This window comes from Entelurus aequoreus, linkage group LG11, assembly GCF_033978785.1.
Source record: "Entelurus aequoreus isolate RoL-2023_Sb linkage group LG11, RoL_Eaeq_v1.1, whole genome shotgun sequence".
Taxonomy (NCBI): Eukaryota; Metazoa; Chordata; class Actinopteri; order Syngnathiformes; family Syngnathidae; genus Entelurus; species Entelurus aequoreus.
Window position 1 is genome coordinate 41074233 of NC_084741.1, and position 22030 is coordinate 41096262.

Sequence of the window (22030 nt, forward strand, 5' to 3'; positions counted from 1 at the left end):
CATCAAATAATACTTCATTTCCCACCTGGTTCTCTTTTACACGCAGGAATAGTGAATCTGATTTCACTCATTCGTTTTGTCTACTTCTTGTCCTCGTTAGGGTAAGCTGGAGCCTATCCGAGCTGACTAAGAGTGACAGGCATGGGACACCCTAATCGGGTCACCTGTCAATCCCGGGATACATGTAAGCATTCACACTCACATTCACACCTGTGGACAATTTAGATCAGGGGTCACCAACGCGGTGCCCGCGGGCACCAGGTCGCCCGTAAGGACCAGATGAGTCGCCCGCGGGCCTGTTCTAAAAAAAAGAAAAAAAATTTAAAAATTTAAAAAAAAATTTAAAATTTTTTTTTTTTTTTTTTTTTTTTTTTTTTAAATTAAATCTACATAGAAAAAACACAAGATACACTTTCAATCAGTGCATCAACCCAAACAACCTACCCCATGCACACTCATCCACACCCACTCACACAAAAGGGGTTATTTCTTTCTGCTACCAATATTCTGGTTCCCACAACATAGACAACACATCTGCAAGGGACACAGTCCCTGAAGCAAACATGATTGTATAGGCTGCTGGTCCACTAACATTTTCATTAATTACTATTTTTTATGTAATTATTTTTATATTGTTTTACTTTCTTTTTTATCCAAGAAAATGTTTTTTATTTATTTATCTTATTTTATTTTATTTTTTAAAAAAGGGCCTTATCTTCAACAGACCAGGTTGTCAATGAAATTAGATTTGTTTAAAGGGTTTTTTAAACCAGGCCCAGTCCAGATAATGTCCAAGTCGGACTCAGCAACACACACCTTCATTCATGTACACAGAAAAAAATTAGGGAACACAACAGATTGCATATAATTTATAAACAAAATTACATTTTCAAAATAAGCATTTATGTACAGTACAGATTATGTCCAGGTCACTCAAATTAGGGAACACAACAACAGATATCATATAATCTATAAACATAATTATACTTTCAAAATAAGCCTTTGAGGACTTCTCATCTTTTTTTTAATGTTTTTTGGCATCATTATCGTTTTCAACCATGTAACTTTCTAAAGTTAGAAAATACTGAATAAATGTTTTAAAGAAAGTAATACTAAGTGAATATCTGTTTTTGGCCTTAAAAATAAACATTTTACCGAGTACTATAATTACATTGACTAAATCATGATTGTCAATGAACTCTCCTAAAATAACAGAAACCACATTAAGCTTCATAAACAAACCAATCCTTAAACACATTTTTTCAACTTCCACCCAAAGCAAAGACACAATATGACAATACCAAAACAAATGCAGGGTGGATTCAGGCTCCTGACAACAAAATCGGCAATCATCTGACTCTGTTATATTCCATAATTTTAACATTTTCCCTGTGGGTAAGAAGTTATAAATAATTTTAATTTGAAAATAACGATTTTGCACATCGATAGTGGTTTTATAGATTAGTTTGAATATGGCATCCCATGGCAACGGGCAGTCAAAAAAGTCCTCCCATTTTCCATTTGTGTTGTATGAGGCAGCCTTCAAAGATTTCTTTATTAAATAAAAATTATATATGTTTCTATTTATTTTAGTTCCTTTTTGCCAACTAGAATTTCTTATTAGAGGTTTACAAACTAATAATTTAGTAGTTCCATAATTAATTATTTGTTTCCATCTTTTCCCAATTACTCCAGTTAGTTGATAAAATGAAAAGCTTGAGCAAGCATCACCATACATAGCTCTAAATTCATCATACTTCATAATTTTACCATTCTCATTGATAATATCATTGACAAAAATGATTCCTCTTTCAAACATATTTTTCCAAGAGAAAGGCTTTCCATCTATTACAATATTAGAGTTCATCCATATTAACTGCTGCAAAATATCGTCTCTTTTTTCTGGCACATAAAATTGAAAACACCACTATGAGTGGATTGTTTCCTTTATGAACCCCGCCATGTTTCCCAGCAGACTCTCTGGGAGGGGATCACTTGTAAAAAAGGATACCATTTTATTTTGATACAGTACATGTTTTTTGTCCAACAGGACATTTGTGTACCACTCAATGTTTAAATACATCTTTGGAACAATTGATGCTTTTAAAGACAGACACATAGCTTCAAGGTTCAGAAGTTTCAGGCCCCCATATTCATACTCTTTGTACAAAACCTTTCTTTTAATCTTTTCTGGTTTGCCGTTCCAGACAAAATCGAAGACCCTCCGCTCATAAATCTTAAAAAAGTTTTGTGATGGAGCTGGTAATGACAAAAACAAATAAATAAATTGAGGAATAATTAACGAGTTGGCAATAGACATTTTACCATACAAGGTTAGGGATTTCCCTTTCCATAATTGCATAATTTTGTCCAGCTTTCTTAGTCGATTATCATAATTTACTGAGCCTAGATCTTCCAGATTTTCTGGGACAACAACACCAAGTATGTTAACTGGTCCATCTGTCCACAAAACAGGCACTTTGCATTCCATTCGAAAGGACGTGCCCTTTAGATTTCCGATCCTTAACATTTTACATTTATCATAATTAAGCTTAAGGCCAGATTGCTGTGAAAATATGTCCAAAAGATTGAGAAGGTTCCGCAAACAATGAGGAAAAATCTTATCTTTGTGAATCAGCCTTTTCTGACATGAACTTCATCAAGAACAAACACAGAACACGCCTCACTGATGCACATCTGCAAGACTCACTCAGAGTTGCAGTGTCAAGTTACACACCAGAGTACAACACACTAGTTAACAGCATGCAATGCCAGGCTTCCCACTAACTGACAAAGAAACAGATAACAGATTTGGTGTCCAGTTCAAAGTGTGACATGATTTAAAAATGTGAGAGTTTACTTTTGTATTTTACATGAGTTATTATTTGTACAAACATGGTGCAAAGTAATTCATGATTTGTTAAAAAATGTTAGTGGCTAGCTAGTTAAAATGGGATATTGTGATTTCACAAGAAGGTCTTAGAAGTGATCATTTGAAAATGTTCAATTTGAAAAATGTGCACTTAGAGAAAATATAAAAATAAAGTTTGTTGCATATTGATATTTATCTGTTTCTATATATATTTATTGTGAGAAATCATTAAGATGATCAGTGTTTCCACAAAGATAAATATCATTAATTATTAATAATAACAGAGTTAAAGGTAAATTGAGCAAATTGGCTACTTCTGGCAATTTATTTAAGTGTGTATCTAACTGGTAGCCCTTTGCAATAATCAGTACCCAAGAAGTAGCCTTTGGTTTCAAAAAGGTTGGTGAAACCTGATTTAGATTGTGCCTCAGATAGTGGGTTTCTTTCCAAAAGACACCATGCATTAAATAACTGAAACACGTGAGTACTTTGTAATTAAGATAATAAAGATGTTAAAGATAATGTTGTGTAATTAACATTATTCACGTCATTTCAGTGGATAGTTACTTAGAGCACCTCTGTGCTCGCCCCACAGTGTTGTGTACGTCCACTTTTATCTTCTGTCCATCAGGGGCTTAGAAATGGAGCACAAGGAGCACTGGGTTTTTGTCGAGTTTGAAGAGGGTTTTCTTCTGTCTTCTGAGGCAAGATGGTGGCGCTTCACGGCGGCAGCTTCTTGCAGGCGCTCTTGGAAGTGTAGACCGATTTGGCAAAAATACCCATCAATTCAGTCAATTTCATGGCTGGCTCACAGCGTGTTCACTCCGTGATCACTTACGACCGACATACGATTCTGGATGTGGAGAGATCGGGCCATTTTGGGCTGAAAGATGCGTGTACGGTGGACCTACTCGCTAGCTTGGGAATTCTTCGCGAGCTACATCCAGCAGTGGCCTTTGAAGCAGCGGGGTCCACTACCAGTGAGGACCGTCAACGAAAGAGACGTAAGCGGTGTGCTCGGAAGCAGAAGCGGGGATGTCGGGCGGGGCTAACAACAAAGCTAAAGGCGTTGTTGTTAGCGGGGCTAACAAAAAAGCTAAAGGCTAATCCTCAAAGAAGCGCTAATAAGGAGTCTGTTAAACTAGAACTAGCCAGTGCCAGGCTGGATAATCCCTGCACACATAGCAATTCTCTTAGAATAATATACAACTCACATAATGTTTTTTCTGCGTCAGAGGTGGACATGCATTTTACTGAGGTGGCAAACAATCTGAAAATTCCTGTCATTTCAATTCCTAGATATGGTCGAAATTATTTAAAGTGCATTACGCATAATAAACGTAACATTATTAATATTGCTACTACGGATACTTTCAACAAAAACTCCTCAAAACAACCCACTACCTATAATATGGGCTTTTTAAACATAAGATCATTGTCTTCCAAAACGTTATTAGTTAATGAAGTCATTAGAGACAACAATCTTGATGTCGTTGGTCTAGCCGAGACCTGGCTCAAACCAGACGAATTTTTTGCGCCGGGTGAGGCGTCTCCTCCTGGCTATACGGGAACGCATATTGCCCGTCCCATTAAAAGGGGTGGGGGTGTTGCACTAATATACAACAAAAACTTTAGCCTTACCTCGGACCTAAATAATAAATATAACTCGTTTGAGGTGCTTACTATGAGGTTTGTCACACCGCTGCCTCTGCACCTGGCTGTCATCTACCGCCCCCCAGGGCCCTATTCGGACTTTATCAATTAATTTTCAGAGTTCGTTGCTGATCTAGTGACGCACGCCGACAATATAATCATAGTGGGAGACTTTAACATCCATATGAATACCCCATCGGACCCTCCATGCGTGGCGCTCCAGACTATAATTGATAGCTGTGGTCTTACACAAATAATAAATGAACCCACGCATCGCAACGGTAATACGATAGATCTAGTGCTTGTCAGGGGTGTGACCACCTCTAAAGTTATGATACTCCCGTACACTAAAGTAATGTCCGATCATTACCTTATAAAATTCGAAGTTCTGACTCATTGTCAACAAACTAATAATAATAATAATAACTACTATAGCAGCCGCAACATTAATGCTGCCACAACGACGACTCTTACTGACCTACTGCCTTGGGTAATGGCACCATTCCCAAATTATGTGGGCTCTATTGATAACCTCACTAACAACTTTAACGACGCACTGCGCGACACCATTGATAGTGTAGCACCGCTAAAGCTAAAAAGGGCCCCTAAAAGGCGTACCCCATGGTTTACAGAAGAAACTAAAGCCCAGAAATGATCATGTAGAAAGCTGGAACGCAAATGGCGTGCGACTAAACTTGAGGTTTTCCATCAAACATGGAGTGATAGTTTAATAACTTATAAACGCATGCTTACCTCAGCTAAAGCTAAATATTACTCAAATCTCATCCACCTCAACAAAAATGATCCTAAATTGTTGTTTAGTACAGTAGCATCACTAACCCAACAAGGGACTCCTCCCAGTAGCTTCACCCACTCCGCAGATGACTTTATGAATTTCTTTAATAAGAAAATTGAAGTCATTAGAAAAGAGATTAAAGACAATGCATCTCAGCTACAACTGGGTTCTATTAACACAGATACGACTGTATATACGACGGACACTGCCCTCCAAAATAGTTTCTCTCTCTTTGATGAAATAACATTGGAAGAATTGTTAAAATGTGTAAATGGGACAAAACAAACAACATGTTTACTTGACCCAATTCCTGGGAAACTTATCAAGGAGCTTTTTGTATTATTAGGTCCATCAGTGTTAAATATTATAAACGTATCACTTTCCTCTGGCACTGTTCCCCTAGCATTCAAAAAAGTGGTTATTCATCCTCTACTCAAAAGACCTAACCTCGATCCTGACCTCATGGTAAACTACCGGCCGGTGTCCCACCTTCCCTTTATCTCGAAAATCCTCGAAAAAATTGTCGCACAGCAGCTAAATGAACACTTAGCGTCTAACAATCTCTGTGAACCTTTTCAATTCGGTTTCAGGGCAAATCACTCTACAGAGACAGCCCTCGCAAAAATGACTAATGATCTATTGCTAACGATGGATTCTGATGCGTCATCTATGTTGCTGCTTCTTGATGTTAGCGCCGCTTTCGATACTGTTGATCATAATATTTTATTAGAGCGTATCAAAACGCGTATTGGGATGTCAGACTTAGCCTTGTCTTGGTTTAACTCTTATCTTACTGACAGGATGCAGTGTGTCTCCCATAACAATGTGACCTCGGACTATGTTAAGGTAACGTGCGGAGTTCCCCAGGGTTCGGTTCTTGGCCCTGCACTCTTTAGTATTTACATGCTGCCGCTAGGTGACATCATACGCAAATACGGTGTTGACTTTCACTGTTATGCTGATGACACTCAACTCTACATGCCCCTAAAGCTGACCAACACGCCGGATTGCAGTCAGCTGGAGGCGTGTCTTAATGAAATTAAACAATGGATGTCCGCTAACTTTTTGCAACTCAACGCTAAGAAAACGGAAATGCTGATTATCGGTCCTGCTCAACACCGACATCTATTTAATAATACCACCTTAAAGGCCTACTTGTGATTTAGGGCTATATAAATAAACATTGATTGATTGATTGATACTGAAACCCACTACTACCGACCACGCAGTCTGATAGTTTATATATCAATGATGAAATCTTAACATTATAACACATGCCAATACGGCCGGGTTAACTTATAAAGTGACATTTTAAATTTGCCGCTAAACTTCCGGTTCGAAACGCCTCTGAGGATGACGTATGCGCGTGACGTAGCCCGGGGAACACGGGTATGCCTTCCACATTGAAGCCAATACGAAAAAGCTCTGTTTTCATTTCATAATTCCACAGTATTCTGGACATCTGTGTCCGTGAATCTGTTGCAATTATGTTCATTGCATTATGGAGAGAGTTGTCGGTGCGAAACGGACGTATTTTTCGAACGAAGTCAGCAACAACAGTACACAGCCGGCGCGTCTTTGTTTACATTCCCGAAAGATGCAGTCAAGATGGAAGAACTCGGATAACAGAGACTCTAACCAGGAGGACTTTTGACTTCGATACACAGACGCCTGTAGAGAACTGGGACAACACAGACTCTTACCAGGATTACTTTGATTTGGATGACAAAGACGCAGACGTGCTACCGTGAGTATGCAGTTTTGGCTTCTAAACATTTGATCGCTTGACCGTATGTTCGCAACTTTTTTTTTGCGTATGTACGTAACTTTTTAAAAATATATAAGCTTTATGAACCTTGGGTTAGGTGAACGGTCTTTTGGGCTGAGTGATTGTGTGTGTTGATCAGGTGTTTGAATTGTATTGGTGTGTTCTATGGAGCTAGGAGCTAGCATAGGAGCTAGGAGTTAGCATAACAAAGACGTAGGTGTTTTTATGCAGGATTAATTTGTGTCATATTAAATATAAGCCTGGTTGTGTTGTGGCTAATAGAGTAAATATATGTATTGTGTTTATTTACTGTTTTAGTCATTCCCAGCTGAATACCAGGTACCGTGAGTATGCAGCCTTGGCTGCTAAACATTTGATAGCTTGACCGTATGTGCGCGTCACGTACGTAACTTTTTAAAAATATATAAGCTTTATGAACATTGGGTTAGGTGAACTGTCTTTTGGGCTGAGTGATTGTGTGTGTTGATCAGGTGTTTGAATTGTATTGGCGTGTTCTATGGAGCTAGGAGCTAGCAGAGGAGCTAGGAGCTAGCATAACAAACACGTAGGTGTTTTTATGCAGGATTAATTTGTGGCATATTAAATATAAGCCTGGTTGTGTTGTGGCTAATAGAGTATATATATGTCTTGTGTTTATATACTGTTGTAGTCATTCCCAGCTGAATATCAGGTACCGTGAGTATGCAGCCTTGGCTGCTAAACATTTGATAGCTTGACCGTATGTGCGCGTCACGTACGTAACTTTTTAAAAATATATAAGCTTTATGAACCTTGGGTTAGGTGAACGGTCTTTTGGGCTGAGTGATTGTGTGTGTTGATCAGGTGTTTGAATTGTATTGGCGTGTTCTATGGAGCTAGGAGCTAGCAGAGGAGCTAGGAGCTAGCATAACAAACACGTAGGTGTTTTTATGCAGGATTAATTTGTGGCATATTAAATATAAGCCTGGTTGTGTTGTGGCTAATAGAGTATATATATGTCTTGTGTTTATTTACTGTTGTAGTCATTCCCAGCTGAATATCAGGTCACCCCGGCTCTCACAGCATCTTCCCTATCTGAATAGCTTCAACTCCCCACTAGTCCTTCACTTGCACTTTACTCATCCACAAATCTTTCATCCTCGCTCAAATTAATGGGGAAATTGTCGCTTTCTCGGTCCGAATCTCTCTCACTTCATGCGGCCATCATTGTAAACAATAGGGAACTTTGCGTATATGTTCAATTGACTACGTCACGCTACTTCCGGTAGGGGCAAGCCTTTTTTATCAGATACCAAAAGTTGCGATCTTTATCGTCGTTGTTCTATACTAAATCCTTTCATCAAAAATATGGCAATATCGCGAAATGATCAAGTATGACACATAGAATAGATCTGCTATCCCCGTTTGAATAAAAAAAATTCATTTCAGTAGGCCTTTAACATTTGACAACCAAACAATTAAACAAGGCGACTCGGTAAAGAATCTGGGTATTATCTTCGACCCAACTCTCTCGTTTGAGTCACACATTAAGAGTGTTACTAAAACGGCCTTCTTTCATCTCCGTAATATCGCTAAAATTTGTTCCATTTTGTCCACAAGCGACGCTGAGATCATTATCCATGCGTTCGTTACATCTCGTCTCGATTACTGTAACGTTTTATTTTCGGGCCTCCCTATGTCTAGCATTAAAAGATTACAGATGGTACAAAATGCGACTGCTAGACTTTTGACAAAAACAAGAAAGTTTGATCATATTACGCCTATACTGGCTCACTTGCACTGGCTTCCTGTGCACCTAAGATGCGACTTTAAGGTTTTACTACTTACGTATAAAATACTACACGGTCAAGCTCCTGCCTATCTTGCCAATTGTATTGTACCATATGTCCCGGCAAGAAATCTGCGTTCAAAGAACTCCGGCTTATTAGTGATTCCCAGAGCCCAAAAAAAGTCTGCGGGCTGTAGAGCGTTTTCTATTCGGGCTCCAATACTATGGAATGCCCTCCCGGTAAAAGTTAGAGATGCTACCTCAGTAGAAGCATTTAAGTCTCATCTTAAAACTCATTTGTATTAGGTGGGAAAATGCTGGGTCTGGTCCGTGCGTCTACTGTGGTGGCTTGGTGCTGCAGGGTATTCCGAGGTGCTGCGAGTCGGCCAGTTGTTGGGGTAGCGACCTTGTGTGTCAGCATGTCTGTGATCTTCTTTTAATTTTTTTTTTTTTTTTTTTTTAATTTATTTATTTATTTATTTTTTATAAATAGATTTAATTATTTCTATATTTTTTTCCTTTTTTTTTTTTCCTTTTTTTTTTAAAATATATTTTATTATTATTATTATTATTATTATTATTATTATGTATTTATTTATTTTATTTATTTATTCCCCTACCTCAGGGGGGGACTCGGCGGGGCGGTTGCTGGTTGTTCCATCTCCATCATTGGGGTCCCTGCGGGTGGGGTGGGTGGTTCCTGTGGCCCCGTGCTGGGTGGTCCTGTGGCGGCCGGCTTGGGTGGGGTGGCCGTGGGCTGGCCTCGCCGCGCTCTCCGGGGGTGGGGGGGGGCTCGTGGGGGCCCTGTTGCCGGTGGGGCGGGGGCGGTCTTCCCGTCCGGTTGCGGGGGGTCTCCGGGCCCCTCGGGCGGGGCGTCCCGCCTTTCTGTCCGTGTGGGGTGTGGTCTCTCGCTGGCTTGGGGTCTGGCTGCCCCCTGTTTTTCTCGTGCCTTGTCCTCTGCCGGGTGCGTCTGTCTGCGGCCTGCTGCTGGCCCTTGTGGGCGGAACGGTGGGCCAGGCTCTGGGGTTCCTGTCGCTGTCCGGCTTGGCTGCGTGGGGGCGGTGGCCCCTGGTTCCCTGGGCACCACACCTACTGTTTGTGGGATGGGTTCTCGGGGAGGCTGGGGCCGTACTCTGGCTCCCGCACACACTGGGAGTCAAATGTATTGTACATGCAAATTCACATATACTCACACACATACATACAGACATACATAGGTACCTACGCTCCCACATACATATACAAATAAATACAGTACATATTTACACACTCAAAGTTCGTACATCCACACGCACATTCATTATACAAACATACTGTATACACATACTGTACATATACATTCACTGTAAAAACATACATATACACATACTGTACATATACATTCACTGTACAAACACACACATACATATACTGTACATATACATTCACTGTACAAACACACATTTACACATACTGTACATATACATTCACTGTTCAAACACACATACTGTATACACATACTGTACATATACATTCGCTGTACACACATATACACATACTGTACATATACATTCACTGTACAAGCACACATACACATACTGTACATATTCTTTTTTTTTTTTTTTTTTTTTTGTCTTTTTTTTTTTTTAATGATAACTTGAGATACGAAAGAATGCAGAAAAATGGAGGGGAAGAAAGAGAAGTACTGTACATATTCAAGTACATATGCACACATACACTCATGCACATAATCACGTTTCATCAAACATACATTAACGTTGTTGCCCTAGGGTAAACTGGGTATAACACATGGCACACTGACAAAGCTTAACCTATTGTTACTATAACAATCTACAAGGTTAAGGTTGCTTCTCTTTCTTCCCCTCCATTTTTCTGCATTCTTTCGTATCTGAAGTTATCATTACGTATATGTATTGTTGCATTTGAACAATTGTATTGTTGATAATAAAGGTAAAGTATTGGTATTGTTTATTATCAATAGCACTATTTCTATTGGTATTCATATTGCTCCATTTTTAGTGTAATAATGCTCAGTTCTGTATTTTTTTTTAAATTTTCGCTAACTGCTTATTTGCTATTACTTTTACCATCATATTTGTACATGTCGTATTTGCTGATGTTGCTCTGTTGTTGTTGTTGTTGTTGTTGTGTTTGCTGTTGTTGTTTTTGTCTCTCTGTCTAATCCCCCTCTTGTCCCCACAATTCCCCCCTCTGTCTTCCTTTTTCTCTCTTTCTATCCCCTCCTGCTCCGGCCCGGCTGCACCAAATGATAATATAAATACATTTAATAAAGTCAAAATACAAGTAAGGCAACAAGAGAAGTATCCTACACTTCTCTTTTGTAAAGTAAATCTGAACAGCCGATATGGGCATCTACATCTGCTATATGATTTGCCCGAGAAGCTGGGCAGGACATAAAAAAAAAATTTAAAATAAAAAAAAAACAAAAAAAAACTCATTTGTATACTCTAGCCTTTAAATAGACTCCCTTTTTAGACCAGTTGATCTGCCGTTTCTTTTCTTTTCTTTTCTACTCTGCTCCCAACCCGGGGTGGACCGCTAGCCTGTCCATCGGATGGGGACATCTCTATGCTGCTGACCCGTCTCCGCTCGGGATGGTTCCTGCTGGCCCCACTATGGACTGGACCTTCGCTGATGTGTTGGACTTTCACAATATTATGTCAGACCCACTCGACATCCATTGCTTTCGGTGGGGGGGTTACCCACATATGCGGTCCTCTCCAAGGTTTCTCATAGTCATTCACATTGACGTCCCACTGGGGTGAGTTTTCCTTGCCCGTATGTGGGCTCTGTACCGAGGATGTCGTTGTGGCTTGTACCGCCCTTTGAGACACTTGTGATTTAGGGCTATATAAATAAACATTGATTGATTGATTGATTGATTTAATATTTAAAGTTTTATTTATACATTTTTAATTATTATTATTGTTATTATTATTCCTTTTGTATTTTTAAAATATAAATACATTTTAAAAAGTATATAAAATAACAAGTACATATATATAAAGATGTACGTTTTTTAAAAAGCGACGTCATAAATGTTGATATAAAAAAATAACAAATAAATACTTACTGCATCCCTTATCAAAAATGCAAAATTATCTGTTCAACTGGATAGCTGCAAACCAGCTAGCTTCAAACACTTCACTCAACACACATTTCATAGTTCATATTTAAGCATTTACCTGTACACACAGCACCAACATTTACAAGAAAGGTAAGAATAAAATTAAAATAACATTTGTGGCAGGATAGGAGAAAGTTTGGTTTAATTTTCCCTTTTGCGTCTCACTGCACATAACTGTCGTATGTTCAATGACCCTCGATTAAAGTTACAAACAGAGGCGTCAAGTTCTAAAGAATAATAATCATCATAATACAATGAGGACTATTATGATTCATATTATCCATTGATGATAATCCTATACTGTATGTATCAGATTTATGAATAATTGTATTTAAGTGAATAATGGCAGGTTGTACAATTATCAAATATTATATTTTGGCCATTTTTCTATTGAATTTGTTGATACTTTTTTGTAAAAAAAAAAAAAAAAAATTCCTTTACCAAATTATTTAGGGGGTGTATCTAGATAAATTCTAAATATATTAATCCCATTTATTCCCAATTTAAAAAGTCAAAAGCCTAACTAAGGTGTTTACGTGTGTTTTAAAAAGCTGGTTTCAATCAATTTCATGCAATATTTCATTTTTTAGTGCATGTAAACATACCGTGTGTGTGTGTGTGTGTGTGTGTGTGTGTGTGTGTGTGTGTGTGTGTGTGTGTGTGTGTGTGTGTGTGTGTGTGTGTGTGTGTGTGTGTGTGTGTGTGTGTGTGTGTGTGTGTGTGTGTGTGTATGGGGCCGCAACATTGGGTTTAGGGTAGGATGGGGGGCCCTTGAGGAGTCCTGTGTATGGGGGCCCAGAATATGGTGCTATACGCCCCTGCTCTCTGTGCTGGCGTGGGTTTATTCCAGGTACTTTTGCTTCTTCCCACGTTCCAAAAAACCTTCATGCTAGTGGGTATCAATGGTTGTTGACAGGTGACCCGTCCAGAGTGTACCTTACCTCTCGCCTAAAGTCAGCTGGGATAGGCTCCAGCTTTCCCGTAACCCTAAACAGAATAAAGGAAATGAGCGCTGGGCTGTGTTGCAAGCCTCGTTAAAGGTATGTAGCCAAACAGGCATGTTTTATAACACAAGCAGTACTTCAATTCAACAGAGCAGTTTAGACCAGACCTCCTCCACTCACTTTGTATTGGAAACAACACCAGGGTGATAGCTGTCACTTTGATTTGATGCCTGTTGGCAACCTTGCATTATAATTTATGTAATGTTTGAGCAGGGCGGCTTGGTAGACGAGTGGTTAGCATGTTGGCCACATTGTCATGGGATTAAGGGCTTGAAACTCTGCTTGAAATGTGTTTTATGTTAACTGAAGACTCTAAAATGGTCTATAAGTGTGAATGGACATTCATTGACAATGGCTGGGTGTTGAGGCCCTGTCCGGCCATCGAACCTATTCAGATGAGTTGTGTCCCATTACCCCACCATGCAATGGATATTTCAGTTAAAGGCCTACTGAAATGAATTTTTTTTATTTAAACGGGGATAGCAGATCTATTCTATGTGTCATACTTGATCATTTCGCGATATTGCCATATTTTTGCTGAAAGGATTTAGTATAGAACAACGACGATAAAGATCGCAACTTTTGGTATCTGATAAAAAAAAGGCTTGCCCCTACCGGAAGTAGCGTGACGTAGTCGGTTGAACATATCCGCAAAGTTCCCTATTGTTTACAATGATGGCCGCCAGAAGTGAGAGAGATTCGGACCGAGAAAGCGACGATTTCCCCATTAATTTGAGCGAGGATGAAAAATTTGTGGAAAGTGCAAGTGAAGGACTAGTGGGGAGTGGAAGTGATTCAGATAGGGAAGATGCTGTGAGAGCCGGGGGTGACCTGATATTCAGCTGGGAATGACTACAACAGTAAATAAACACAAGACATATATATACTCTATTAGTCACAACACAACCAAGCTTATATTTAATATGCCACAAATGAATCCCGCATAAAAACACCTAGGTGTTTGTTATGCTAGCTCCTAGCTCCTAGCTACTAGCTCGAGCTAGTTATAGCTCGAGCGGGTTATATGGACGGGATTCCGTCCATATAACTCGCCAATACAATTCAAACACCTGCACAACACACACACTCACTCAGCCCAAAGGACCGTTCACCTAACCCAAGGTTCATAAAGCTTATATATTTAACCAAAGTTACGTACGTGACACGCACGTACGGGCAAGCGATTAAATGTTTGGAAGCGCGCGGGTCTGACCTGATATTCAGCTGGGAATGACTACAGCAGTAAATAAACACAAGACATATATATACTCTATTAGCCACAACACAACCAGGCTTATATTTAATATGCCACAAATTAATCCCGCATAAAAACACCTAGGTGTTTGTTATGCTAGCTCCTAGCTCCTAGCTATAGCTAGGAGCTAGGAGCTAGTATACTACCTCCCGTCCATATAACCCGCCAATACAATTCAAACACCTGTACAACACACACAATCACTCAGCCCAAAGGACCGTTCACCTAACCCAAGGTTCATAAAGCTTATATATTTAACCAAAGTTACGTACGTGACACGCACGTACGGGCAAGCGATCAAATGTTTGGAAGCGCAGCTGCGTACCCACGGTACCGCGTCTGCGTCTGTGTATCCAAATCAAAGTAATCCTGGTAAGAGTCTGTGTTGTCCCAGTTCTCTACAGGCGTCTGTGTATCGAAGTCAAAGTCCTCCTGGTAAGAGTCTCTGTTGTCCGAGTTCTTCGATCTTGACTGCATCTTTCGGGAATGTAAACAATGAAACACCGGCTGTGTTGTGTTGCTGACGTCCCTCGCAAAATACTCCGACAACTTTCTTATTTGCTTGCTCAGCTTCTTTCTCCATAATGCAATGAACAAATTGCAACAGATTCACCAACACAGATGTCCAGAATACTGTGGAATACTGAGATGAAAACAGAGCTGTTTTGTATTGGCCTCAATGGGGGAGCCATACCTCTGTTCTACTGGCTACGTCACGCGCATACGTCATATCCAAAGGAGTTTTCCAACCGGAAGTTTAGCGATAAATTTAAAATTGCACTTTATAAGTTAACCCGGCCGTATTGGCATGTGTTGCAATGTTAAGATTTCATCATTGATATATAAACTATCAGACTGTGTGGTCGGTAGTAGTGGGTTTCAGTAGGCCTTTAAGTAACACTGATCTACTAAGATGCAAATAACAAGTGCTAAATAGCATGTGCAACTATAAAATTAGCAGCAGTTTATCTTGCTACGTTCCCGCCAGAAATCTATGTTCCGACTTATTAACGATTCCCAGAGCCCAAAAAAAATCTGCAGGCTTCAGAGTGTTTTCTGTTCTGGCTCCAGTACTCTGGAATGCCCTACGTAAATTACAGATGCTACCTCTGTAGAAGCATTTTAGCCCCACCTTACTCGTCTATACACTCTAGCTTTTAAATAGACTCTGTTTTGGACCAGTTGATCTGCCAATTTTCTTTTCTGTCCCCCTGTCCTGCATGGAAACGTTACCAGGTGGCCACGGATACTCTCTGGAGAGGTACTAGTCTGGAGGAGGCACTAGCTGTTCCAAGTCCACTCCTCCACAACATGGAAGAAGACCTCCTACGACCCTCTTGCAACCTCCCAATGGACTGGACTCTCACGTTATCATGAATAATGTAAAAACTGTACCCACTTGGCATCCATTGCAGCCAGACGGTCACCCAGGTGGTGGTCCACACATCTGCAGCCCCTTCCCAAGGTTTCTTTTTTTTCCCATTTTGGGCTTTTGGAGTTTTTCCTTGCCTGAATGTGGGTTTCAGATCAAGGGATGTTGTTGTGGTTTGTGCAGACCTTTGGGGCACTTGTGATTAAGGGCTATATAAATAAACGTTGATTGCTTGATTGACTGATTGTACATTTTTGTGTAATATTCCCATTTTTCTGAAGTACTAATTTTTTTAATTTATTTATATGTTTTAAACTACATTTTATTCAAGCAAAGTTGTTTAGGTTTTTGAGAAAATTCAAAAAAGTGATGTCCCTATTTAAGTATGGGGATATGACAGTCCATCCATCCATCCATCTTCAACCGCTTATCCGGAATCGGGTCGCGGGGACAGCAGCTCCAGCAGAGACCCCCAGACTTCCCTCTCCAGAGCAACATTTGCGACTTCCTCCTGGGGAATCCCGAAGCGTTCCCAGGCCAGAGAGGAGATGTAATCCCCCCATCTGGTCCTTGGCCTGCCGCGGGGCCTCCTCCCAGTGGGACGTGCAACGAGGACCTCCCTAGGGAGACGCTCGTGAGGCATCCGCACGAGATGCCCGAACCACCTAAGCTGGCTCCTTTCCAAGCGAAGGAGCAGCGGCTCTACTCCGAGTCTCTCTCGGGTGACTGCACTTCTCACCCTATCTCTAAGGGAGATGCCAGCCACCCTTCTGAGGAAACTCATTTCGGCCGCTTGTATCCGCGATCTTATTCTTTCGGTCATTACCCACACTTCATGACCATAGGTGAGAGTAGGAATGTAGATAGCTCGGTAGACCGAGAGCTTTGCCTTCTGGCTCAGCTCCCGTTTCGTCACAACAGTGCGGCAGAGAGACTGCAATACTGCCCCAGCTGCTCCGATTCTCCGGCTGATTTCCTTCTCCATCTTTCCCTCACTCGTGAACAAGACCCCGAGATACTTAAACTCCTCCACCTGGGACAGAGTCTTGTCCCCTACCCGGACTGTACAAACCATCGGTTTCCTGCTGAGAACCATGGCCTCAGATTTGGAGATGCTGATCCTCATTCCAGCCGCTGAACACTCGGCTGCGAACCGATCCAGTGAGAGCTGAAGGTCACGAACCGAAGGTGCCATCAGGACCACATCATCTGCAAACAGCAGTGACGCAACCTTTAGCCCCCCGAGACGTATACCCTCTCCGCCATGGCCACGACTCCGCCTAGAAATCCTGTCCATGAAAATCACAAACAGGATAGGTGACAGAGCGCAGCCCTGGCGGAGACCAACCCCCACTGGAAACGGATCCGACTTACATCCAAGCACCCGGACACAACTCTCGCTTTGGTTGTACAGAGATTGGATGGCCCTCAACAGGGTTCCCCTCACTCCGTACTCCCTCAGCACCTCCCACAAGATCTCCCGAGGGACGCGGTCATACGCCTTCTCCAAATCCACAAAACACATGTAGACTGGATAGGCATACTCCCAGGCTCTCTCCAGGATTCCCGCAAGCGTAAAGAGTTGGTCAGTTGTTCCACGACCAGGACGGAATCCACATTGCTCCTCTTGAATCTGAGGTTCGACTATCGGCCGGACCCTCCTTTCCAGTACCTTGGCGTAAACTTTCCCAGGGAGGCTGAGTAGTGTGATACCCCTGTAATTAGCACACACCCTCTGGTCCCCCTTTTTGAAAAGGGGAACCACCACCCCAGTCTGCCACTCCCTCGGCACTGTCCCAGACTTCCACGCAATGTTGAAAAGGCGTATCAACCAAGACAGCCCATCAACACCCAGAGCCTTCAGCATTTCTGGACGGATCTCGTCAACCCCCGGAGCTTTGCCACTGTGGAGTTGTCTAACTACCTCAGTGACTTCACTCCGAGAGATCGACGTCGATCCCCCATCATCCTCAGGCCCTGCTCCTATCAGGGAGGGTGTGTCTGATGTATTTGGGTTCAGGAGTTCCTCAAAGTGCTCTTTCCAACGCCCCACGACTTCCTCACTTGAAGTCAGCAAAGTCCCATCCTTGCCGTACACAGCTTGGATGTGACAGTGCCTTACGGAATGTTTGCAAAGAAAACACAACAAAAATAAATATAAAGTCAATGTTTCAGAATAATTAACACCAAAATTGGTATACATCAAAGATATTATGATGCACGACTGATATCTTATAACTGCTACCAGGGATTGTTTCATTGAATAAAAAAGCAGTTAAAAATAAGAACCATCATATCGAGCCAGTCTTTTAAACAGCTCTTTGAAAACAATTGCTCCTCAAGATCCGGCTCCCTTCAAAAAGCCATAAATCCCATTTCTACTGCATATTCATGAAGACCAACAGTCTATGGATTGCACTTACACAACCTTGTTTTAAAACACGCAAACATTTAGAATAGATCAGGCCCGTAATGTTGTGGATATATATATATATATATACATAGGGCTGGGCGATATGGTCTTTTTTTAATATCGCGATATTTTAAGGCCACATCGCGATAAACGATATATATGTCGATATTTTGCCTTAGCCTTGAATGAACAATTGATGCATATAATCACAGCAGTATGATGATTCTATGTGTCTACATTAAAACATTCTTCTTCATACTAAATTAATATATGCTACTTTAAAACTTTCATGCAGAGAAGGAAATCACAACTAAAAAATCCCTATTTTTTTCATACGGTGTTGATCTGGAAATGTTTGCCTCGGCATTTTGATGGTGTGGGCGTGTGCCACCGAACGGAGATGTTGACATGCGGAGTAAGCACTCTTCATTCTCTAGCAGGTGACTTTTCAAATGATGCTACATATTAGCAGTAATGCTACTTTTTATAGCAACGCTTTTGCCCTACACTTGACAAATTACGGTTGTCTGTTCGACATATTCCCACTTGAAGCCAAACCACCGCCAGACAATGGACCCCCTGCTGTTTTTTGGGGGAATTAATTATTCCTTTATTTGTTACCAGATTCGCACCTTCTCTCTCTCGTATTACCACTCGCACGGCTGCGCTAGCATCACAGCTAACGTTACCCATGCTGCTACCTCTTTGCTGCGCGAGGGTGTATACGTATGTGACGTATGACGTGACAGTATGTGACGTGTGTAAGAAGGTGCGCTTGTCTGTCTGTGAGAAAGAGACACAGGAAAGAGCAAGGAGAGCCTGTAGTGTAATGCCAGCAGCTAAAAGCAACTGCGTGAGAACGTATACTCCAATATCACGATATAGTCATTTTCTATATCGCACAGAGACAAACCCGCGATATATCGCGTATATCGATATATCGCCCAGCCCTAATATACAGTATACAATATTATATTATGCCAATGTGTCCTTGCCCTTAAGAGACACCTGTTACTCTCTGCAGTTGAGTAAATAAACATCCTCAATGGATTATTATTGAACGGGCTAACTCTGTCCAGACTTTTGCAACGAAAAAGCATTTCGTCCTCACAAATTCAAAGCCGAATGCGACAAGAAGGTTCTGGGGTTCCAAGGACCAGGGTTGCGTCTTCTTGTACTCGGATATTGTGGTGGCAGTCATGCAAACAGGACTGGCTTTGCAGCCGTATCATGGCGGCAGAACAGGCCCGCCTTTGTTAAAAAAAGCCATTGTGCTTTAGAAAAGCTTCCCTATGGTTCATGTCCTCAGATTGTAATGGATCCTTAACAAATGCAACTCACCCCGGCCAAAAAGTATACATGCCTCTCAAGCGACCTGCTGACTGGAAAGCAGCCTGCTTGTTGCCATCAAGTCGAAGACAAACAAGCACTCATGCTCTGCATCATCTAAGCTCAGCAGCACCTGTGACTTCCTTCTGATTCTCTTCCTACATTTATACTGGGGATGTGTCGATCCATCGACCACCAACCGGTATTGGTCCATTTTTATGAAAAAGTATGTGATCGCCATTGCCGATTAATGCCGAAACACCGGTCCTCTCTGGCTGACACTATTTATTTTTAGTCCCACGTTTCACTGGCTAGCAGAGGTGTTGGTAATATAGGCGTTTTCAGTAACGAGTAATCCAATTAATTAATTCCCATCGTTGCCAATACTGAGAATGTTACTACAGTTTGGTTGAATGAAGCGCAAGGTGTCAGTTTTCGGCCACATGCATGCAGAGAGAAGGGGTGGTAATGATGACACCCTTGTAAAAGCGCTGATGATTATTAGCTGGGTGGGTGGACCATGTTCTGACTGAACAACAAGCACACTAAAATTGCAACAAGTCGGAGACAGGGAAATTCCAAGGTAGTGATCTCAAACTGGATTTGACAAATACCGAGTTAAAAATTGGTGGTTAAAGAGGAGCTTTGAAGGGTTGAAATCCTGGATATCCCAGCATCATATGAATTATATTACCTTGGACAACACAATTTCAAGAAAAACAAAAGCTTTCATTGAGGTATATCAAACATTTTTGACAATTAGTATGATTTTATAACAATCCACTTTTTTTATTGAAAAGCTGAAGTTTTCGGTAATAAACCATTATCAAACATCATCCATCCATCCATTTTCCACCATTAAAGCATCAATTAAAAAACCTTACTACAAGCTCAACTACGACTGGGATTTGAACCCAGGACCTTGTGCTTTGCAAAATAAGTTTTACTGACCAGCGCCACAGGAGCCACTAAATCCAACTTGTGCAAATCTGTTCTCATATCAGTAACAGAGCATGGCGTGGGCAGGAATATGTTTGGGGTAACATTTCATATGAAGCACCTTGTCATTCAATAATTTACAGTAATCCCAACAGGCACAAGACATTGATACAACATTGATTATACAAACTGACCTTGAAACAACGTTGCAAAATAGTTGTATTTGTGATCTGAGACAACGTTGATGTCCAGTGTTGGATCCATGTTGCTGGTTGGTAAACGACCAAATTTCAAAGGTCAAATCAACGTCACAACCTGACATTGAATAAATGTTGTCAAAAAGCATGTCGTTTGAACGTTGTATTCGTGTTGTAGAAAATTGGTTGGGAAATGACCAAGATTCAATGGTCAAGTCAACGTCAGAACCCAACATTGATTAAATGTCGTCAAAAAGCATGTTGTTTCAATGTTATATTTGATTTGCTCAACGTCAGGACCTAAATCAACAATTTCTCAATGCTGTTTTAATGTCTTGTGTTGCTGGTTATTTGACATGCGCTTCTTCACACAAAACGGGATCCCCCAAAGATTAAGAGGCCCTACACAAAAGGTGTTCTGCTTTAAGGGCTGGGCAGCCTGAAATTATATCTGAATGAACAGAATATCACCTGACTGACATGACAAGAGACAATTTACATAAAGGCTGTCCACATCGCTATTATACCAACAGCGTTTCACATCAATTTCATTCAGGTGATCATTCAGTATGATTTAATGTTAATTTCATGTTGACAGCACAGTTTGTATCGGATGATGTTTTAAAGTAAGTAAAAGTGGACTTTGTCTGGAGTTGTAGCGGGCTGGACATGACCAAAGATCGTATATTAGAGAGGATGATCACGTTCATGGCGATGTACAGCGCATACAATGTCCTACACAAAGTCAGTCATCTCTTCTTCTTTTTGTCACTTCAAAAAATACAGAGGAAATGACCTGGGTGTCCTCAATGGTAGTTATGGCTATGAGCACGGCAGTACTTTTCTCTCATTGAAATTAAAGGCAAGAATGTTTATGTAACATGCACACTATGTCCAGGAAAAAAGTGTTTATCCACAACTGTTTTAAGCAACTTAAATCGCGCCTCAACCGCATCAACACATGCCAACACGACACTTGTTGCTGCTGCTAACCCAACTCCAAGCCCAAATGATTATATCTTTTTATCATATTCATCACATTTTGGAATTTGGATTAATCATGATTAATCACAGGTGAGTACTCGCTTGCATAATTAAAATTAGCTTAAGAAAAGACCCCAATATCGGTACACAAATGCAATTTCATTGTCAGAATGTCATCCAGGAATGTTTTTAAAAGTTTTATTCGAATGCATGTCATTTATTGCACCAAATTTGCTAACAGTTTTATCTAAAGTTCTTTCAGGCTGTATTTTGGTACACAGGTGCAGAGAATTGCACTACTAAAAGGCCAAATGTTGCTTTGTGTTTTTTACCTAAGTTTACATTTTTGGTACCGTATTGGGTTTTGTACTTTTAATATTTAATTTTGTTACTTTACGAAATATTTTTATTGCTATGCACTGCAATTTATTGAGTTCAGATGAATGCCAAATGGTGCATAATACTCTATATATTGTTTTTATTCTTCAATCAGTTAATATTAACATATTTGACATTAAAGATGTTATCGAAC